Source organism: Bos grunniens, chromosome 2, assembly GCF_055505025.1.
Source record: "Bos grunniens cultivar Pamir isolate PY7600 chromosome 2, Bosgru_T2T1.0, whole genome shotgun sequence".
Taxonomy (NCBI): domain Eukaryota; kingdom Metazoa; phylum Chordata; class Mammalia; order Artiodactyla; family Bovidae; genus Bos; species Bos grunniens.
This window is the reverse complement of record NC_141166.1, coordinates 115,522,584-115,542,984: the sequence shown is the minus strand read 5'-3', so window position 1 is coordinate 115,542,984 and position 20,401 is coordinate 115,522,584. Positions and strand designations below refer to the sequence as shown.

The following is a 20,401-nucleotide window of genomic DNA, read 5'->3' as shown; positions in this document are numbered from 1 at the left end:
TCACCATCTGTAGTGATTTTGGAGCCCAGAAAAATAAAGTCTGACACTGTTTCCACTGTTTCCCCATCTATTTCCCATGAAGTAATGGGACCGGATGCCATGATCTTCATTTTCTGAATGTTGAGCTTTAAGCCAACTTTTTCACTCTCCACTTTCACTTTCATCAAGAGGCTTTTGAGTTCCTCTTCACTTTCTGCCATAAGGGTGGTGTCATCTGCATATCTGAGGTTATTGATATTTCTCCCGGCAATCTTGATTCCAACTTGTGTTTCTTTCAGTCCAGCATTTCTCATGATGTACTCTGCATAGAAGTTAAATAAACAGGGTGACAATATACAGCCTTGACGAACTCCTTTTCCTATTTGGAACCAGTCTGTTGTTCCATGTCCAGTTCTAACTGTTGCTTCCTGACCTGCATACAAATTTCTCAAGAGGCAGATCAGGTGGTCTGGTATTCCCATCTGTTTCAGAATTTTCCACAGTTTATTGATGCTTTTAAACTGTGGTATTGGAGAAGACTCTTGAGAGTCCCTTGGACTGCAAGGAGATCCAACCAGTCCATTCTGAAGGAGATCAGCCCTGGGATTTCTTTGGAAGGAATGATGCTAAAGCTGAAACTCCAGTACTTTGGCCACGTCATGTGAAGAGTTGACTCATTGGAAAAGACTCTGATGCTGGGAGGGATTGGGGGCAAGAGGAAAAGGGGACGACAGAGGATGAGATGACTGGATGGCATCACTGACTCGATGGACATGAGTCTGGGTGAACTCCGGGAGTTGGTGATGGACAGGGAGGGCTGGCGTGCTGCGATTCATGGGGTCACAAAGAGTCAGACATGACTGAGCGACTGATCTGATCTGATGTGATTGAATTGTACCCTTAAAAATGTTTGTGCTGTGCTGTGCTTAGTCGCTCAGTCAGGTCCAACTGTTTGCGACCCTGTGGGCTGTAGCCCGCCAGGATCCTCTGTCCATGGGGATTCTTTAGGCAAGAATAATGGGGTAGGTTGCCATACCCTCCTCCAGGGGAGCTTCCCAAGCCAGGGATCGAACCCAGGTCTCCTGCATTGCAGGCAGATTCTTTACCATCTGAGCCACCAGGGAAGTCCTTAAAATGTTTAAGAAGTCAAATTTTATTTATATACTTATTTACCACAATAAAAAAGTAAGGAAATTGGATTTTTGGTTTACCTAGACAACCTTATCATGTACCTATGATTTCAGTTTCTCTGTTTCTGTTTTTTGAGATGTATTAATAAAATAGGTTTCACCTGAATGGTATATCAGGGTGAGGGGTGGGCCTCCAAGCACTCAGCCAGTCCAATGGGAGAACGATGGCCACCCTCTCACAGTCATGCACTTAGATGATGGCAGAACAGAAATGGGTCTTCTGAATCCCAGCAACATATTATTCCACATGTCAGGAATAACATACAACACAGTGCTTTCTGTTAATCATTGCGGTGACCTCAGAAATCTTTTTGGAATCTTGGAATCATACTGATGAATGGCCTTCTAGTCCTTTTCCCTGGCCATAAGAACAGAGCCAAGGACATCACCACTTCTGATGGCTCGCATCCCACCCATCCCCAGCTTCTTAGAAAAGCATAGAGGACACATCTTGGAGGAAAATAAGAAAGAAGATCAATAGAAGCCATAGAAATGGCAATTAATGCTCAGTCGCTTCAGTTGTGTCTGATTCTTTGCGACCCCATGGACTGTAGCCCACTAGGCTCCTCTGTCTATAGGGTTTCCCAGGCAAGGATTTCCCAATGGAATGGGTTGCCATTTACTCTTCCAATGGAAAATAAAGATGATCATAGATATCAGAAAAGACTGGGAAGACAATGAGACAGAAGGGAGGGATGTGCCTGTGCCAGGCCTTCCTCCTATCTATGATGGGCAATGAGCAGTTGGTGGGGAGAGCCACTGATTATCGTATAAAGTAAGGGGCTTACAGGCATTTAATTCAGAGGTTTCCAAGTTCAGCGGGCTTGGCGCTCCTCCAAGAATTCTATCCTTCCTTTCCTCCACCCTCCCTTCTCTTGCAGTTGTTTTCTCCTCTTCCTCCTCCTGTGTCCCCTCCTCCTCCTTTCCCTTCTTTCCTCCCTCCCTCCCTCCCTTCCTTACTTTCCGTCTTTTTCCTTTTGTTTTCCATTCCATGAGAGTGTATTTCTATACTTTGGAGGCACTGTTACCTTACTGATGCTGAGAGAAGAGGGTAGTTGGGAGAGGAAGTAGGGAGATGACCAAGAAGGCTATTTGTGTGTCTTCGTTTCCAAGAAAAGGATAAAGGTAAAAGAATACACGGATATTCTATCCACCCCCCTTGTATTCCCAAATTACCTCCAACTTTCCTCTATTTTTCATTACTGTGGAGTTACTTGTTTATGACCAAGCTTTGGTAATTGCAAACTTTGTCTTCCCTAATATCTCTGTTTATTGTTTTCTGCCCACCTGTCCCCAGATGCCATATTGTGAAAGGACTGCTACACTGTAAGCTCCTGTCCTGGGCTCAGACAACATTTCAATCATTTCAGTATTCCTGGTGTCCAGAAAAATTCTGGATGCTCAACTCATGGCTATCAACTGAATGGGTGAATATTGTCTGAAAAAAGCATTAAGCCATGTGGTTGGTTTTATGTGTAGCTATAAGAGCATGACATAAGGAATATTTTAAATAAGGAGCATCCCAGGAAATGAGGAATGCTAGTCCCAAAGAAACAAGGCACTTTTGAGTTTCTTCTTCAACCTCATGGTGTAGTTTCACAGCATGGAGAGGAAGAAAGGCTTTCTGCAGTCCCGCTGAATTATCAAAACTTGGTTTTATTTGCGCTAAAACCTTCATGAAGCTACTACAAATGGAGAATGAGTGGTCACAGGAGGATGAGGAAGTTAATGGTCAACATAGAGGAAAAGAAAATGAAAATTTGAAAAGCTGCTACTGGGGCAGTAGAGCACTTTGGTTACTTTCAAACCAGCATTGAAGCAAAGGGGGTGCTCTTTTTGAAAAGCTCTACATCAATAAACTGGAAAACCAGAGTGGAGAGAGTACTGGGAAGAATGGGTGGTAAACTTCATCTTGCTCATCAACCTTCAGATGAGGCTCTGGTTCTGGCTTCATCCTATGGGAACCAAAGGGCTGCTGCTTTGGGTGTAGTCAGCTGAGCCCAAAGGGTGTGCGAGTCCTCCTGCCTCGTGCCAAACTGGAAAGCCCTAGATCTGCCTTCCCCACCACTCCCACTCCTTTTGGTTTCCACGGGCCTCTGGGTACAGGCTGGGAGAAATCCTCAGAAAGGTTCTCACATTCTCTTAGCCTAAGACCTGGGGGAGGAGGTGGGGCCCTGGGCCTCTGTGAAGGGTAAGCGAAGACAATGAGAATTCGATGCTCTAAACCTACAGTGTGCCAGCATGCCATTTAAAAACCTTTATTAAAAAAAAACAAGACAATAAAAGGATACAGACACATGGGGTAAGGAGATGTTTTAGAAAAATGTCCATTTTAGTAACATCTGTAAAATACAAACCACCTAAAAGCAGCAGGTGAACCTTGGTTACATGATATTTTAACTCCACTTGAGGACCAGGATTTCAGCAGCACTAAATGTGATAGAAGACTGCATTCCCCGCTTAGAAGGTAACCCCTTCTAATTTTTTATTATTTTAGCTCTACGTATGCCAGTCTGTCTGTTCATAGAGTTTGAGGCTCTCTTTCCTAAAGGTTGTGACTCAAAGTGGGAATTCCAGCCTTTCATTATTTCTCTGGTGATGATATCAAATGCCCCAAACATGGATAATCTCAAATTTCTTATATACAGATATAATATGGCAAAAATCATATTAACTTCAAAAGAAAAACAGAGCATAAGAGGAGGTTAAAATAACAAACCATAATCTTCTGAGAATAGCACAGACCTGCTTTTTTGGGTCCATTTTGTATAATTTTTTCTTTGCCTGTTTAAATGTAAACAGGCAAGCGCCATGTCTCCAGGAAGCTTTTTCCTTTTAAAGCACTCTTTAAACAGATACAGGATGGATATTTTGACGCAGAGTCCACATAAAATCCCATATTAGGAATGATACTAAACTTAAAGAATGTTGTAAAATGAGAATGGAAAAAAAAATGTACAAAATGAATTCCTGCCCATTTACATGCTTTCCGTCAGGCTACTAGATACCAAGCCTCTGTCTTTGTGTTAACACTGCAGATTAGGTCAAGTTTTTACCCCTCTGAGCTCTTTTCCTGTAAATGACGGGTTTTGATGTGAAACAAGCAACATGTCAAAGCGAGTTGAAAGATGTAGGCATTTTATGCCATGTCACAATGACAGGCCGGTGAATATTTGGGCCATTAGGGGCTTATTAGTGAATAAATGACCAGATGGTTCAGTGATGCACGGAGATGGACAGAGCTGGATGCTCCTAATCAGCACTGTCTGTACTTGATGTCAAATCACATGACACAGTAACCCATGGATACCAAGGAAGAGTTACCATTAGCAAGTCAATTTGATATCTGGGTGGTGTAAACAGACTTATAACTGCACTTCAGGGCTGACTCTGTTTTGAGGAAGGAAAATACAGTAGAGTATTAAAAGGCATACACACAGTAAACTCTAGTTGTTCTTTGATAATTATACAGAGAATTTCTGTCTTAGTTCTTCCCCTTTATTCTTGAGAAAGGATTGATGCCTAGATGCATAAAAGGGAGAGTCAAAAATAAAAAAATGTTCAGACTAAGAATGCATTTAAAATCGAAGTAAAAGGCATGTGAAATAGTAACACTGTGTGGAGGGGGCCATTAGTGAAAAGATGAAGGGCTAGCTGCTTAGCTCGCTTTGCAGTGGTATGCGAAAGACAAAGTTTAGGCACAGAGCGCAAACTATAAGCACAGGTTAGCTGCCTTTGCACACCACACACATCTTTCCTCCTTGTCTCTAGAAATGCTGATAGCCTTAACAGCCACCTTGGGTTTTTCCCGTAGGAATGTAGAAAAGTGTTTTTTTGAAGAAGAGTGTACAGTTCTCTTCCCCTCATCATTTTCAGTTTTCAGACTGACAAGTATTCCTTACATTGTGAACACCCCCCACCTACTACTAAAGAAAACACTCACTCTTGAAACTTAAAGAAACAGATTGGATATAAGCTCTTAACTGTGGTGTTCCACCACGAACTAGCGGGTCTGAGGACACAGATTCAATGCATTATCTATGATGCAAAGTGTTGACAGGCATTTCCTTGCAAGACCACCAATTAAAGCAATTTAGTCTTGAGACAGTGAGAACTAAAAGAATTACTGTGAATTTTTTTTTAATACCTATGTTTGTATCTGCTTCTCTTGTGGCTCAGATGGTAAAGAATCCACCTGCAGTGCAGGACACCTGTGTTCAATCTCTGGAGGAGACCTCTGGGTTCAATCTCCAGGGGAAGATCACCTGGAGACCAGAATGGATACCCAAAGCAGTATTTTTGCCTGGAGCATTCCATCGCCAGAGGAGCCTGGTGGGCTTGTATAGCGTTTTTCATTTGCAAAGCACTATGAATATTGTATATTTTATTTCCTTTTTAGCCACGTATTATTAGTTTATCTGATCCTTTCTGTGCATCTACTATGTGTGTCTACTTTTGGACAAGATGTTGAGAACAGAGGGAGCAAGGAGTGAGATTTCTCAAAAGACTTTAACAGTTGCATTAAACAGAGTTTTTAGTGAGTACTGAGTAGGATTTGATGCTTACAAAAAGATTATATGTAATATACACGTTATAGAAGCAATTTTTAAAAATTGACATCTGTGACGCCACTATTCAGTAGAGGAACCCAGAACATCATTAATAATGTTAAAGATTTGAACATGCTCATCTCAGACCAGCACCCCCACATACCTCTGTCTATACCCTATCTCCCACAGAGGTAACAACTATCTGAATGCTGAATTTATCATTCCCTTACTATTCCTAAATAATTTAACCTCACATGGCTCTATTTCTAAACAAGATATTTTAAATTTTACTTGTTTTATTTCTTTATAGAAATGGTGTCACACTACACGTAGACTACACGTAGTCTTCTGAGAATTGCTTGTTTTTATCCAACAATGGATTTAAAATTTAACCATGTTGTTTTGTGTGAATGAAGTTCATTCACTTTCACTATTTTCTTACGTTCCATAGTGTGACTTGTCCACAATTGATGTGTCCATTCTCCTGTCTGTAAACATTTTGCTTGTTTTCAATTTGGGGCTATTATAAGTAACATTGCAAAGAACATTTTTATACATATATACTAGTGTGCTGCTGCTGCTAAGTCACTTCAGTCGTGTCCGACTCTGTACGACCCCATAGAAGGCAGCCTACCAGGCTCCCCCGTCCCTGGGATTATCCAGGCAAAAACACTAGAGTGGAGTGCCATTTCCTTCTCCAATGCATGAAAGTGAAAGTGAAGCCGCTCAGTCGTGTCCGACCCTCAGTGACCCCATGGACTGCAGCCTACCAGCCTCCCCCGTCCATGGGATTTTCCAGGCAAGAGTACTGGAGTGGGGTGATATACTAGTGTGGGTATGTGCAAATTTCTCTGGGTGGGGTTTCTGGGTCATGGTGTAAATACTTATTCAGCTTAACAAGATAAATGCCAACCTATTTTCCAAAGGTTTACCAATTTACACTCTATGAATAGTGTATAAGGAGCATTCCCATTATTCTACGTTCTTCAGTTCAGTTCAGTTCAGTCGCTCAGTCATGTCCGACTCTTTGCGACCCCATGAATCACAGCACGCCAGGCCTCCCTGTCCATCACCAACTCCCGGAGTTCACCGAGACTCACGTCCATCGAGTCAGTGATGCCATCCAGCCATCTCATCCTCTGTCATCCCCTTCTCCTCCTGCCCCCAATCCCTCCCAGCATCAGAGTCTTTTCCAATGAGTCAACTCTTCGCATGAGGTGGCCAAAGTACTGGAGTTTCAGCTTTAGCATCATTCCTTCCAAAGAAATCCCAGGGCTGATCTCCTTCAGAATGGACTGGTTGGATCTCCTTGCAGTCCAAGGGACTCTCAAGAGTCTTCTCCAACACCACAGTTAGCAACCCATTATTTTCAGACTTTTAATTTTACCAATCTAGTGGATGTCCAGGGGCTTCCCTGGTAGCTCAGCTGGTAAAGAATCCACCTGCATTGCATTCCTGGGTCCGGAAGATCCCCTGGAGAAGGGAATAGGCTACCCACTTGCATCTTCTTGGCCTTGCCTGGTGGCTCATACGGTAAAGATTCTGCCTCCAACGCGGGAGACCTAGGTTCAATCCCTGGGTTGGAAGATCCCCTAGAGGAGGACATGATAACCCACTCCAGTATTCTTGCCTGGAGAATCCCCATGGACAGAGGAGCCGGGAAGGCTGCAGTCCATGGGGTCGCAAAGAGTCAGACACAACTGAGCCACTAAGCACACACAGTGTGTGTCCATTCAGCCTTAACAGCCACCCTGAGAAGCAGTGACTATGATCCATCGTTTACAACTAAGGTTCAAAGTTATATAGCTAGTAAGTGGTAAAATCAGGACTTGAACTCAGTTCTCCAAAGTTCTTTCACTCTCCCTCACTGTCCCCCTCACCTTCGTCCCCGCTGATTCATGCTCCACATTTATAAGCACAGTTAGCATCCAGGAGCAGTATGGTGTTCAGTTTAGGGCTTGCCACTTGCTATAAACAGTTATGTGAGACAAGCAAATTACATAACCGCTCTGTGCCTCAGTTATCACTTCTATAAAACAGTGGTAATAATAACGGCTATTTTATAAGACTGTTATCTACATATTGCATTAGATTGCAAGGGTTAAAAAAGTTGTTTCATACATGCGCACTATTAACCAGACATTTGAATAAATATACACAAATTCCAAAAAATAAAAGAAACATACCCAAATTCCAGCCATGCCAAGTAGAATTTAGTATATTTTCTCATTCAAATGCCCCCTTTCTTTTGAGTAAATGGCTTAGATAGTTCATTGACTGTCTTGCACTTCCATGTCTGGCAAAATGTCTAGCAAAAATGGCCTTGTTTCATTCATGTTTAGAATTTTTCCATTTTTAAAAATTTACATTAAAACCTTGAAAGAACCTTTTAGCTCTATCACCATGGTGGCTTAATACCAGTACAATCAGTTCAAAACATGCATTTTGTAGGCTGGGTGATACCAAGTCCTTTTAGAGTACTAAACTGAGTTTGTATGTATATATTCCTATGTGTGACAATTTAATATTTTGTCTTCCTCATTATAGTTCTAATTTTAATCATAATTATATCCCCAGCCTTGATATTCAATATAAGATGTTAAATTGATAAATGAATGAATTTTTTCCAGTTTTTTTGAGATATAGTTGACATACAACATTGTTTAAGGTAAGTTTAAGGTAAACAACATAATGATTTGACTTATTATATCATGAAATAACTACCAAAATAGGTCTAGTGAACATCCATCTCTCATATAGGTACAACATTAAAGATAGAGGAGAAAAGCATTTTTCTTGTGATAAGAATGAGTGAATTTTAAAAAGCAGATTAAGTGATGTGTTTTGCTGAATTTTATGTCAGTCAAATGCTCCTGTATTAAAAAGCCTAAAATCTTTTATCTGAAGTCCTTGGAACCTTTTTTTTTCAGAGTTTAGAGTTTTTCCATTAAATAAAAATTAATGTTCTGTACATGCTTCACATTACATGACATCCACAGCAGGACCTGGTACCACCCAGTAATCAAACACATTTAAATTTCTAAGGCAAAACATAGGGTCAGCATTCAAAAGGGGATTTTCAGAGCCCACAAATAGCATTTTACTGGTTTAAATGCCACCAACAGAGTTATGGAAATACTGTATTCACAGATTTTTTAAATTATAAAATTGTGGGTTAAAACTGTGAACCTATAATTTTTTTAATGTGGAAATTTGAATCTGTAACTCCTTGGTCTCTCATGTATTTTGTTCATATTATGGTGCATCTTACTGATCTCCAAGAAAAACTATACTAGTTTACTATGTATTGGTGCTAATTTTAATGGCCCAGTGATTATCCTTGTGCCCTGAGGCCATAGAAATGTACAACCTATTCCTAGGAGAGGTATAGCTGAATCTTAACAGATAATAAAAACTGTTACAAAAATTAAGAACTGGGATTCTTCACTCAAGAGACTTATAAATTATTTATTTGCAATTTGTTTGGGGTTAAATTGCTAATGTTTACAATATATATATATTTTTAATGTTAGAGGTTTGATAATATTTCTTAAAGGGTGTTCTTCTCAGAGAGGGAAATGCATTGTAAAGCTGATTTTGGAAATTCATACACTGTATTTAATGAAAACCTAAATAGAAAAGTGAAAGTTGTAAATAGAAAAAGCTCAGTTGTTTTTAAGACTGTAAGAAGGTCTAGACTTTGAGAGCTCCTCTATGATGGCTCTCAGGCACGAGCAGGAATAGTGTTAGCGAAGTCAGACAATCAAGGCATTCACTCCAATCCTTCAGTATATTTAAATTTAAATGAGCCAAATGTCTAACCTTATACTCCCAAGCTCCTTTGCGTGTGCTTGCGCACAAACACAGCCCTGCCCTCTCTGATCCTGTCACACCAGGAGCTGCCAGGGCCAAGGCAGTGTCATTTTTTTCGTCTTTAGATGTAACTTATGACTCATGACACCTTTTACCTGACTGTGGTGACCTGCACACAGTGACACGTGCTGCCTCAGAGGTCATATTGTGCACTGAAAATCATGGCTGCAACATTCGTGAACCCTATGCTGTAGAAGAGTTATTTCACCTCTCTGTGTCTCAGTTTACTTATCTGTAAAATCGGGTAATAACAAAGCCTAATCCTGTGGGTTTGTGAGGATTAGATTCTATTTGGTATGTGTTTGACTCACAGTAAGGGATCTTTTCTTGTACACTTGTACACTATTACTCCAAACTTAAGCTAATTTTGAGGACCAGGCACCTCCTTAGGTCTTGGCAGTCATCTCGATGGTAAGCAGTAGCTTGTAGTAGAACCATACTGCCAGGCGCTATGCTCCCAATACACCTTCTGACACTTGCCAGCACCTTCGTTTTATTGCTGATATTATTTAACACTTAAGGCTGAACCAATGGGTTAACTCATGGAATTCTTTCCTTTGAATAATAATTCCTGCCTTGTAAGTATCCTCAGCTTATAAACAGATTGAGTCCCCAAGTTTATTTGTATGTGACTTGTTTCCAGTTTGAAACACATTTTTCCATGGAGGCAATGTTTTAAAAGCGGTTAGTTGGCCAGGCTGACACAAAAGGTGGTGAAGTGGGTATCCATCTCCTGGGCAGGAGGGGCTCACACAAACGGACCAGGATGGACCAGGATCCATCTGCCCAGAGGCTGCACCAGGTGATGGGGTGGGAGGGAGCTGGTGACTGAATCTTGGCATGATCTTCAACTAAGAGAGAAAGAAATTGGAAGTTAGGGAGAGGTTTGGTGGGTGCCAGCATCTAGTCACCATCTCAGATGGGAGAAGCATGAGCTATAAAAGAGACTGCCACCATCAAGATGATTAGAAACTTCTGGAACTTTGGTAACTTCACTGTTTTATTGCTCTGTACCAGTTTCCTCAGTGACTAGTTGGCAGTTTCTTAAAATCAAATGCTCTTGGAAGCCCCCAAAGCAGAAGGATAGGTAGGGGATTATGCTCCACTCTAAAGCTAACAGAAAGCTAAGCTGAGTGGTGGGAGTGGGGGAGATGGAGAGAACCCAAAAGCATAACCTGGGCAGTGTCCATTATAAAGAGGAAGAGAAAGCAGTCTGCATGAATGTGTGTCGCCGATCTGCCAAACATGGTGTTCAAGAGAAAATACACTGACTTCCATGAAGGATGGACCACATCTCCCTTTGTTGGTAACTTACGAAGACAAATGGATGAGGTCACTTGAGACTTTCATCAGTTATGTTATGTATTCATGTCTGCAGAAGAGTCTTACTTTGGTTCTTGCCTTTGATTGTGTATTTGAATCACCTGGGACATTTTTTAATGTCCCCATTAAAACCCCTGTCCCCAGTGCCCATGCTGTACCTCAAACCAATTACTTTAGAATCCAGGGCATCAGAGGTGTTAAAACTCTCCAGGTGATTCCAATGAGCACCATATTTGAAAAACACTTTAAATATCAACTGCTCCCAGGTGTCCTAAATTGAAGAATAAGATGGTGTGGCCTCCACAGAGCTCTGGAACACTTCAAACTTGAAGCCTCTTACCCAAATTTCCATTTATAATTAAATGCCCCCTCCTCCAAAAAATTTGAGAATAGATTTAGTGAAGCTAAATTTTATGATTTCACATTATGAAATCACATTATGATTCCATTTGCTAAGAAAGTAAAAATGATTTCAACCACAGTGAAATATGATGGCAAAATACTTCAAACATTTTATGTGCAAACTCAACATCCTAGAGATTAATTTGTCCCCACCATGTGCCAGGCACTGTGCTGGATGCTGGGGATAAAACAAATACAAATACAGGTACAGTCCCTGCCAAATGGCAGCTTCAGGTTAGTGACCATCCCAAGAGTCAGCAGGGAAAGCACTATACGTAGACTGAGCCTGACCACTGAGGCCCACCAAGGAGCAAGGAGTTACACCCATGACGATTGAGTCTCCTGTTTTAAGTTATTATTTCTCCTGAATCACAAATATTGATCCCATGTATGTAGTATTGCTCAATAGGTGTAGCAGTATCTTGATGGGTGAGTTATATTTATTAATGAATGACTTTCCATTTCCAGAGGTTCCATCAGCTGTCCTCCTGTTATATACACCTTCTATATTGTACATAGGCATGCTGGCCAGAGAGATGACTTGGTGTGTACTCCACTGTGCACATGGCTACTTGCTCACCACCACCCCTAGAATAGCCACCTCTGTTACCTGTTGTCTCATTAGATTACTCCAAATTAGTCCTCTGTTGATCTGTATTTTTCAAAGGGAGGACCGGTGGCTACTGCCTTCAGGAAAATCTGGTGTGATTAGTGTGTCTGCATCAAATCTCTTGTTTCCCAATTGCTTGAGGGGCTTAGGACCTGAGTGTCTTACATTATTGTAAGTATGTTGTCTCTTTCTACTTTGACAAGGTTAGAATCTCTGGTCTCTATCAGCAGAATCCCCAAGCTTCCTAAAACTTGTGTCATTAACCGTGCAGTGGGGTCTGACTGCAGAAAATTCAGAGCACATTAAGCAGGCAAAAGCAGCCCAGGTCTTGAAAAATCTCTGCATAGAAAACCAGTGGCTCTGAATGATACTGTTCACATGTCTGACGTCTCATGCCCCGCTGCTATGCGTTGCTGTAGAGGATTCTAGCCACGTGACACACGTACTCCCCTTTCTCCCAGTCCCTTCCCCACAAAGGGCTCCACATATATGTTATTAATATGATCAATCCTGATGCTGCTAGGAACCACAGATTTCTGCAAAGATGTATTCCTCCTTCAAGAACTGCATGAAAGGAGAAAGTATGCATACACAGATAGTGAGTGAAACAAGCAATTGTCAGATAATCAGTCATATTTTTATAGTCTCAAAGCTCTTTGCAAGTATTTGCTCATTTAGAAAACAATCCCATGGGCTAAGGGAAACTAGAAAGGAAACAGTCCTTCAGTACAAAATATGGGGCTTTTCTGATCTATGCACACAAGTACCAGCATCCTGGCTTTAAACCAGGTCTAAACAATTCAGTATTGTTGTTTCACAGTTGTTAAATCCTATGGACGAAGGAGCCTGGTAGGCTGCAGTCCATGGGGTCGCTAAGAGTCGAACACGACTGAGAGACTTCCCTTTCACTTTTCACTTTTACGCATTGGAGAAGGAAATGGCAACCCACTCCAGTGTTCTTGCCTGGAGAATCCCAGAGATGGGGGAGCCTGGTGGGCTGCCATCTGTGGGGTCGCACAGAGTCGGACACGACTGAAGCTACTTAGCAGCAGCAGCAGCAGCAGCTGGTAACAGTATAAGGGCCACAAAACCACTAGCTGGGAAACAGCATGTGCAGCCTTTCACATAAACTCTCCATAGTGGTGGTGGTCTGTGGCTGTTTGCTCTCGGAGCCATTCTTGACCTTCCCCTGCTCTGCTCTTTACCATAGGGAACTGTGGGAACTACATCTCTGTGGTTCTCACGCCGTCCAGTTTGGGGGGATGTCTGTCTAGAGGCTGGCACTGGCAGAGGGGAGAAGTCAAGATGTTTCAGGTGACATCTCCTTAGCACATATCCTCCATGGCACCATAGCACACCAAACTTTCCCTCGCCAGTCCCAGCTCCTCTGGGCAGGCCCACAGTAGTTCAGATCCACCTGGTGGCCCCAGATCCCATGCTGCTCCAGGGATACCAGCTACCTGCTTTGTCCTACAGTCCTAGGAGAATGAATACTTTCCTGTGCTTATTCATCTCTGGGTTGACTCTGCCAACACAGTCAACCTCTTGTTGGTTCTGTCACCTAGGTACCAATTTCCTTGGGAGAGACTTCTTGTTTTGACATACCTGGAGTAGTTTCTGTTTCACTGGTGTTTTTATAGTTTATGGTTGTAACTCAATCATGTTATCTATGGTAAATCTCTATCTACGTTAAAAATGGAAAAGAATTGCTGATATGGGATGTGTCTCCCCCACAAATCCATCTGTTGAAGTTCTAACCCCCAGTCAGAATGACTGTTAATGGAGATAGTGCCTCTAAAGAGGTAATTAAAGTAAACTGAGGTTGTTTGGGTGGATCGTAATCTCATTCTGAGGTGTACTTTTAAGCAGTGGTTAGGACATAGACACAGGGCAGATGGCCATCTACAGACCATCTACAAGCCAAGGAGAGAGGCCTCAGAAGAATCCAGATCTGATGACATCTTGATCTTAGACTTCTGGCTCCTAGAACTATGACGAAGTAAACTTCTATTACTTAAGCCACTCAGACAGTGGCTTATAGATACTAGCAAATGAATACAGTTGCTTGTCTCTGAAATTTGGGGTGAACTAGTTAACTCTAAGCCCCAGTGTCCTCATCTGTAAAATGATGATAATTATTATACCCAGATTATTATGAAAATTAACTGAAAGAAGCTTATTATAGCACCTGCTGCAGTGCTTGATAAATGGTGGGTATCACTGGGAATATTCATGTATAACTAAAAATGTGCTTATAATGTTAACTCTGGAGCCCACCTCACTGGGTATTAAAAAGGTCTTTAGATTGGGCCAAATGGCAAACATAACCATTCAGGCTTTCCCCTAGATTCTCCTCTGGTCACTTCTTATTTTCAGCTGCTATAATAATTGCAAAGAGATCTTTAGCTCTATCACCAAATTTCCATCTTTAAAATACAAACATTATGCCTCAACGACAAATTCAATTTTTTTTTTAATCTTGCTCCTGCCCTTTCCTATTCCTGTTCCTTGTTGCCTCTGATAAATCCACTCAAGGAAGGAATTGCAGATTGACTCTTCTGGAATGTCCACTGGGTTTGTTTTGCATCAGCCAGAAAAAGCTTTCCCCCTGGTTGCTGCCTAGAAGATTTTGCCCCGGGACTCAAATGCAGATCCTCTAGCACAGTTACCTACAAATATTCACACCATGGATATAAAATAAACCACCTGCCTGAACCCTCTGCACCTGCAGCTGTGCTCAGCCAATTCTCCGGATAGCAGTTTAGCTATGTGGCCAGCTGTAGCCTCCCTATTCTGCTGCTTTTTTACTCAGATCTTTCTCCTTCTGCAATGATATATCTAATAACTTGGGCCACTCAGTTTCCTTTTCTACACTGGATTCATGAGTCCCAGTATGGTGCAAAAGATTAATTGCTACCTTTTTATGGGGATATTTGTATTGTAGCAAGCCACTTAGTTTTCAGCTAAAGGAATAAAGCTCAAACTGTAATCTGGGGCACTGATAGGGAGGATATTTTGTTGGTGGTGGTGTTTAGTTGCTCAGTCATGTCCAGCTGTTTGCAGCCCCATGAACTGTAGCCTGCCAAGCACCTCTGTCCAGGGGATTTCTCAGGCAAGAATACTGGAACGGATTGCCATTGCCTTCTCCAGGGGATCTTCCTGACCCTTGGGTCGAACCCATGTCTTCTGCATTGGCAGGTGGATCCTTTACTGCTGAGCCACCAGGGAAGCCCCAGGGAGGATATTTGGGGCACCACTAAATAGAAATGTTACTTTTAAATCAAATGATGAAAAAAAAATCATCATTAAAAATCTAAAGAAAGATGCTTGGTTTTTCTTAGCTGAAGTTTTAGGAGAATGAGATAAAGGTGGGTGATCCCTTATAAAGAGTTATTTTTGATAAAGGCCTTCACTTCCACTGGGCTACAGTGGCTCAGATGGTAAAGAATCTGCCTGTAGTGCAAGAGACCCGGGTTTGATTCCTGGGTTGGGAGGGTCCTCTGGAGAAGGGAATGGCAACCCACTCCAGTATTCTTGCCTGGAAAATTCCATGGACAGAGGAGTCTGGTGGGCTACATTCCATGGGGTCGCAAAGACTGGGATACAACTAAGCAACTAACACTTTCACTTTTCCCCTTCCACTAATAAACCCAAGCTTGTATCTTCCATATGCATGTACATAATGTTTACAATCATCAAGTTCTTATTAAATGTTTTCTGAGTGATTGATACTCGCTCAGAAAGTATGGCGAACTTCCCAGGGAAAGAAAAGGAAAAAGGAAAGTGGGATAAAACCAAAGATGTCTAAAGCATTTTGATCTTTTCTGTTTTAAAAGCAGAACTTTATCATCTTGTGATTTTTAACCTCCCAGTGGTTAGTTACCATATGGTACTAACTTTGTCCATGAAATGTGAAAATAAATGTCAATTCCTGAATCACAATCATTAACCTTATAGCTACACAGATTATAATGGTTTCTCTGTACATCAGTCTCTGTTTGAAGGACCAGATGGTTTCTGCTAAATATCTAGCCTTCTATTAAATAATTTGCCTATTCCTGGGAAAAAGGTTCCAGAATTTTGTTTCCATGTTGTTTTCTCTACTTCTCCATCGGTACTGGACATAATTCATTGTGCCCCTTCCTTCTTGGTATGACTACAGAATTACCTACAGGCTGGGGGTACCTTATAAGAATCCCTGGCTGGTTAGAACTCTTCGCCATTGGATCCCAGGCTGAATTCCCTATCCAGATTATTTTTAAAGTAATATTCAAGAATAATAGAGTTGCTATTGCGTGGTTTTGCTAAGCAAACTCACTTGATAAAATAATAAAGAAAATTATAAATCTTCTTGTACAGGTCTGGGGAGAATCACATTCCCAAAGATGATTTCATTTAAAATGTACATTTCAAACATGCATATTGCCAATAAGATGTCAACTGTCAATAGGTTATTGTTTTGTGTCATTTTTTAATTTTTGATTGGCATATGGTTTTCCATAGCCTAAAGGAAAGTTTTATCTTACTTTTCATGAAGCAAAACAAAGTGTCATTCTTTGGTTGTAATTGTCCACCCCTCCCACCTCTTTCTCTCCACCAGTCCTTCCTCGCTCTCCCTTTTTCTCCAAGCTACCATGGATGTGGTTTGTTTTGTTAGCCACAATTGAGCAGTCTTAAAAATATGAACTCTAAAGAAAATATTAAATTTGAGAAAGTAACACATTTGCTTAAAAGGACAAAGCATTAAGCAAAAACACCCAGTGTTGCTGCTTCCAATATTCCTGAAAGTTCATCAAACCATGAGTAATCATTAGTTAAATCCATTTCACCTGTAAGCTGCCTTCACTAATCAAGGTTATTTCAATTTTTGCTACAAAAGGGTTGCATGCACTCCAAGAAGCATGGAGCCTAAACAATAAGATGTTTGCCCCAGTTGTTTTACAAGTATTCAGAGTCAACTGTGTAGCCTAGTTTGAGCTGAGCTGGTTAAGACTGGATAGGACCACCAACCCTCCAACTGGGCATGCCTAAACGTCCCCTTGATGACCTTCAACATCAGAGGGCCAGAAACTCCACACCAGATCCTGCTGAGCACTTTCAGGTGTAGCTTAGTTACACCTGCTCAGAGCAATGATTACTGCACCATATTCCAGTCACCTTCCCGTGATTCCCACACCCCCCATACCCCAGACCTTTATTCTGCTTCTTTATTCTTTATTCCATAAATAATCGAAGCCCCTTCCTTAGGGGAGGCAGATCTGAGACTTGTTCTACTGCCTCCTGGCTTGGTTTGCCTTGTGAATAAACCTCACCATCTCAGCAAGCAGGGCAAAATGAACCTGGTTCAATAACATTAACACATAGCTCACAATTTTAAAAACTAGTACAAGAACATTGATTGCCTCCTGGCCTATAGTCACGGTCATTCATTGAATAGCAATATGGCCTTGTTATAAAGACTCATTCAGTAATTATCAATTCAGTTATCAACATGTTACAAAATAAATAAAATACCAATAGAAATACAGTACCATAGACTTGTGAGGTATCAGGAGATATCACTGGCTTCTAATATAAGACAGACACTGATCTAGCTTACTCCTTGGAAGGAAAGTTATGACCAACCTAGACAGTATATTAAGAAGCAGAGGCATTACTTTGCCAACAAAGGTCCATCTAGTCAAGGCTATGGTTTTTCCAGTGGTCATGTATGGATGTGAGAGTTGGACTATAAAGAAAGCTGAACACAGAAGAATTGATGCTTTTGAACTGTGGTATTGGAGAAGGCTCTTGAGAGTCCCTTGGACTGCAAAGAGATCTAACCAGTCCATCCTAAAGGAAATCATTCCTGGGTGTTCATTGATGTTGAAGCTGAAACTCCAATATTTTGGCCACCTGATGTGAAGAGCTGACTCATTGGAAAAGAGTCCCGATGTTGGGAAAGATTGAAGGCAGGAGGGGAAGGGGACGACAGAGGATGAGATGGTTAGATGGCATCACCAACTCAATGGACATGAGCTTGAGGGAACTCTGGGAGTTGGTGATGGACAGGGAGGCCTGGCGTGCTGTGGTTCATGGGTCGCAAAGAGTCGGACATGACTGAGCAACTAAACTGAACTGAACTGACCTAGCTTCATTGTTTTCTAATATTCCATTTAAATCTCATAACAACCCTTGAGATATGTGCCATTGTCCTAGTTTTAAAGATGAGAAAGTGAAGTTCAAAAAATCAAAATAAATCAATGCCTAAGACTAGCCTCCTTACTTACAGTCTGGTAGTAGACCACCTTTCATCTGCTCCCTGGCTTAAAAATTTTTAGTAGATTCTCCTGACCTTTAGAACAAAGTCTGGGCTTACTACCAAGTGTTTCAAGGTCCTTCATGATCTGGCCCCAGTTACCTTCTCAGACAGCAGACCTTACCACCCCCAACCTCTAACTCCACTCTCAGTCATACTAAACTTCTTTCAGTCCATGAATATACTGTGCTTACTTTTTCCCCTGGGATTGTGCTCATACTTCTCTGTGCCTAGGCCACCCTGCAACATACCTCCCCTGCCCTTCCCCATGCCCTGGTTAATTCTTACTGGTCCTTCAGATCTACACTTAGGCATCACTTCCTCCAGGAAACCTCCTCTGACTTGTTAGGTGACCCCCTGTTAGATCCTAGGGGCCTCCGTCGTGTCACACACGCTGCCTTGTAACTGCCTGTTTACTTCTCTGAATCCCTCCCTTGCTGGTAAATTCTGGGAAGGCAGAAACTGAGAGTGTTAGGTTCTCATGATATCTATGCCAGTGCCTTGTATAGAGTAGAGAATAAGTGTTTGTCAAAGAACTGCATGAGTAAGAGAATGACACTTGTATTTGGAAAACTGTTTTAATGACAACACAGTAACAATTCTGTGGCAACTACTTCTGAAAATATACCATTTATGATGGCATCTGGCGGCATGTTAGGGGATGTTCAAAGCTAAAGCACAGTATGGCTTTCTGAACGACCCATTTTACTTGATGATAAGTAGTTTAAAATATTAATTTTAATAAAGTACAAATATGTTATACAGACTAATACACAGTGCATAGGAAGCTTTATGATATCAAGGTTTTAATCATTTGGAGGCAGGTTTTAAGATGGGTAAGGTCAAACTTCTTAAACTCCAAAGGAAACTATGTGCTTTGAGGAATATTTGAAGGTAACAGTTCAGCATCAGATAAAATTATGTAAAAGAAGTCCATATAACCAGTCATCAGGAAAACTACAGAAAGAATTCCTAATTTGTGCAGAAAACCAGAGTCTTTCCTTCTAGTGTAAAGATTATACAGATATCCAACAAAAAAGCTGAATAAACAGAGATTGTTTCTATCTGGTTAGGTTTATCACAAGTGCAACCTATGGAAAGCTTTTTTTGTTTGTTTTCAAAATAGGATTATATTAGTTGTTTCAAATTTCCACTAGTCCATTCTTGGTACAAAAAAATTAGATAATACATTCCTGTGCAAAGTGAAATTTCCTCAGATCTAGCTTCATACAAAGTTTTTCAAATGTCTTATACTATTAATGGGGTCACACTCTGACTATTCTGTGACTTTTTCCCCATATATAATATATATACATTTATATATATATATATATATATATATGTATAATATTATGGGCCTCTTTTCATGAAAATACAATAGATTTTGCTTATCCTTTTAAACTGTTGCATAGTATTATACTGTCTGGGTGTAGTTTAGTGAATTTAACCAGTTCTCTATTGATGGATGGTTGCTTTGATGCATGGTTTGTAATTGCAAACATTAAATAATTATTTTTAAGCTCATTTTATCAAAAGATTTACCGTGAAACAGATTAGGCCTCCATCCTGAAGTTCTGATTCCCCAGTGAACACGTAACAGTATGTTAGAGAACTTTCAAAGCCATAGGCACAGTGTGTCTTCCTGGACCATCCATTTTATTCAATGATAAATAATTCAGAATATTAATATCTCTTCTTAAAAATTCAGTTGTATCTAGAGGAATACAAGAAGTATACAGAACTTTATGGCAAAAGAAAGACTTCAAAGACATTCCTCATTTTGTGTTAGGGGTTCAAGCCCCCCAAAATTGTTCAAGCCCCCAAAGAAAGCCCCATTGTCTTTCTTCTGCCACAATGGATAGTTCAGTGGAAAATTTTGAAAAGTGCTTGTTTAAGATCTTGAAATCTTTCAAATGCCTGAGAGAATTCCATACAAACTGGGGACTAATTATAATGGCTGAACTAGGCTCTTAAAATAGAAATCAGCCAAGAGCTCTGAAGATGGACTCCTCAAAGTTAATCTGAGGACACGGAGGAAAGGAGGGGACAGGAGAGCAGAATGAGCCTTTCTCAGTTAGCCTAATAGCTGGATCAAGTCCAGGTACAAAAATTGGCTTGTGTGAAAACTCAGACCAGAACAATTCTCTCTGCTCACAATGGGAAAAATAAGGTTATC

At 41.0% G+C, this 20,401-nt stretch overlaps 1 long non-coding RNA gene across 1 annotated transcript in view; it reads left to right on the top strand.

Annotated features, from left to right (window-relative positions):
- LOC147378590 (uncharacterized) overlaps nt 1–5,707 on the top strand; it is a 333,236-nt gene extending 327,529 nt beyond the window's left edge. The window contains exon 6 of the long non-coding RNA XR_015147951.1: nt 5,349–5,707. This is a non-coding gene — a long non-coding RNA (uncharacterized LOC147378590). The remainder of the gene's footprint in view (nt 1–5,348) is intronic.
- Nucleotides 5,708–20,401: the final 14,694 nt, after the last annotated feature.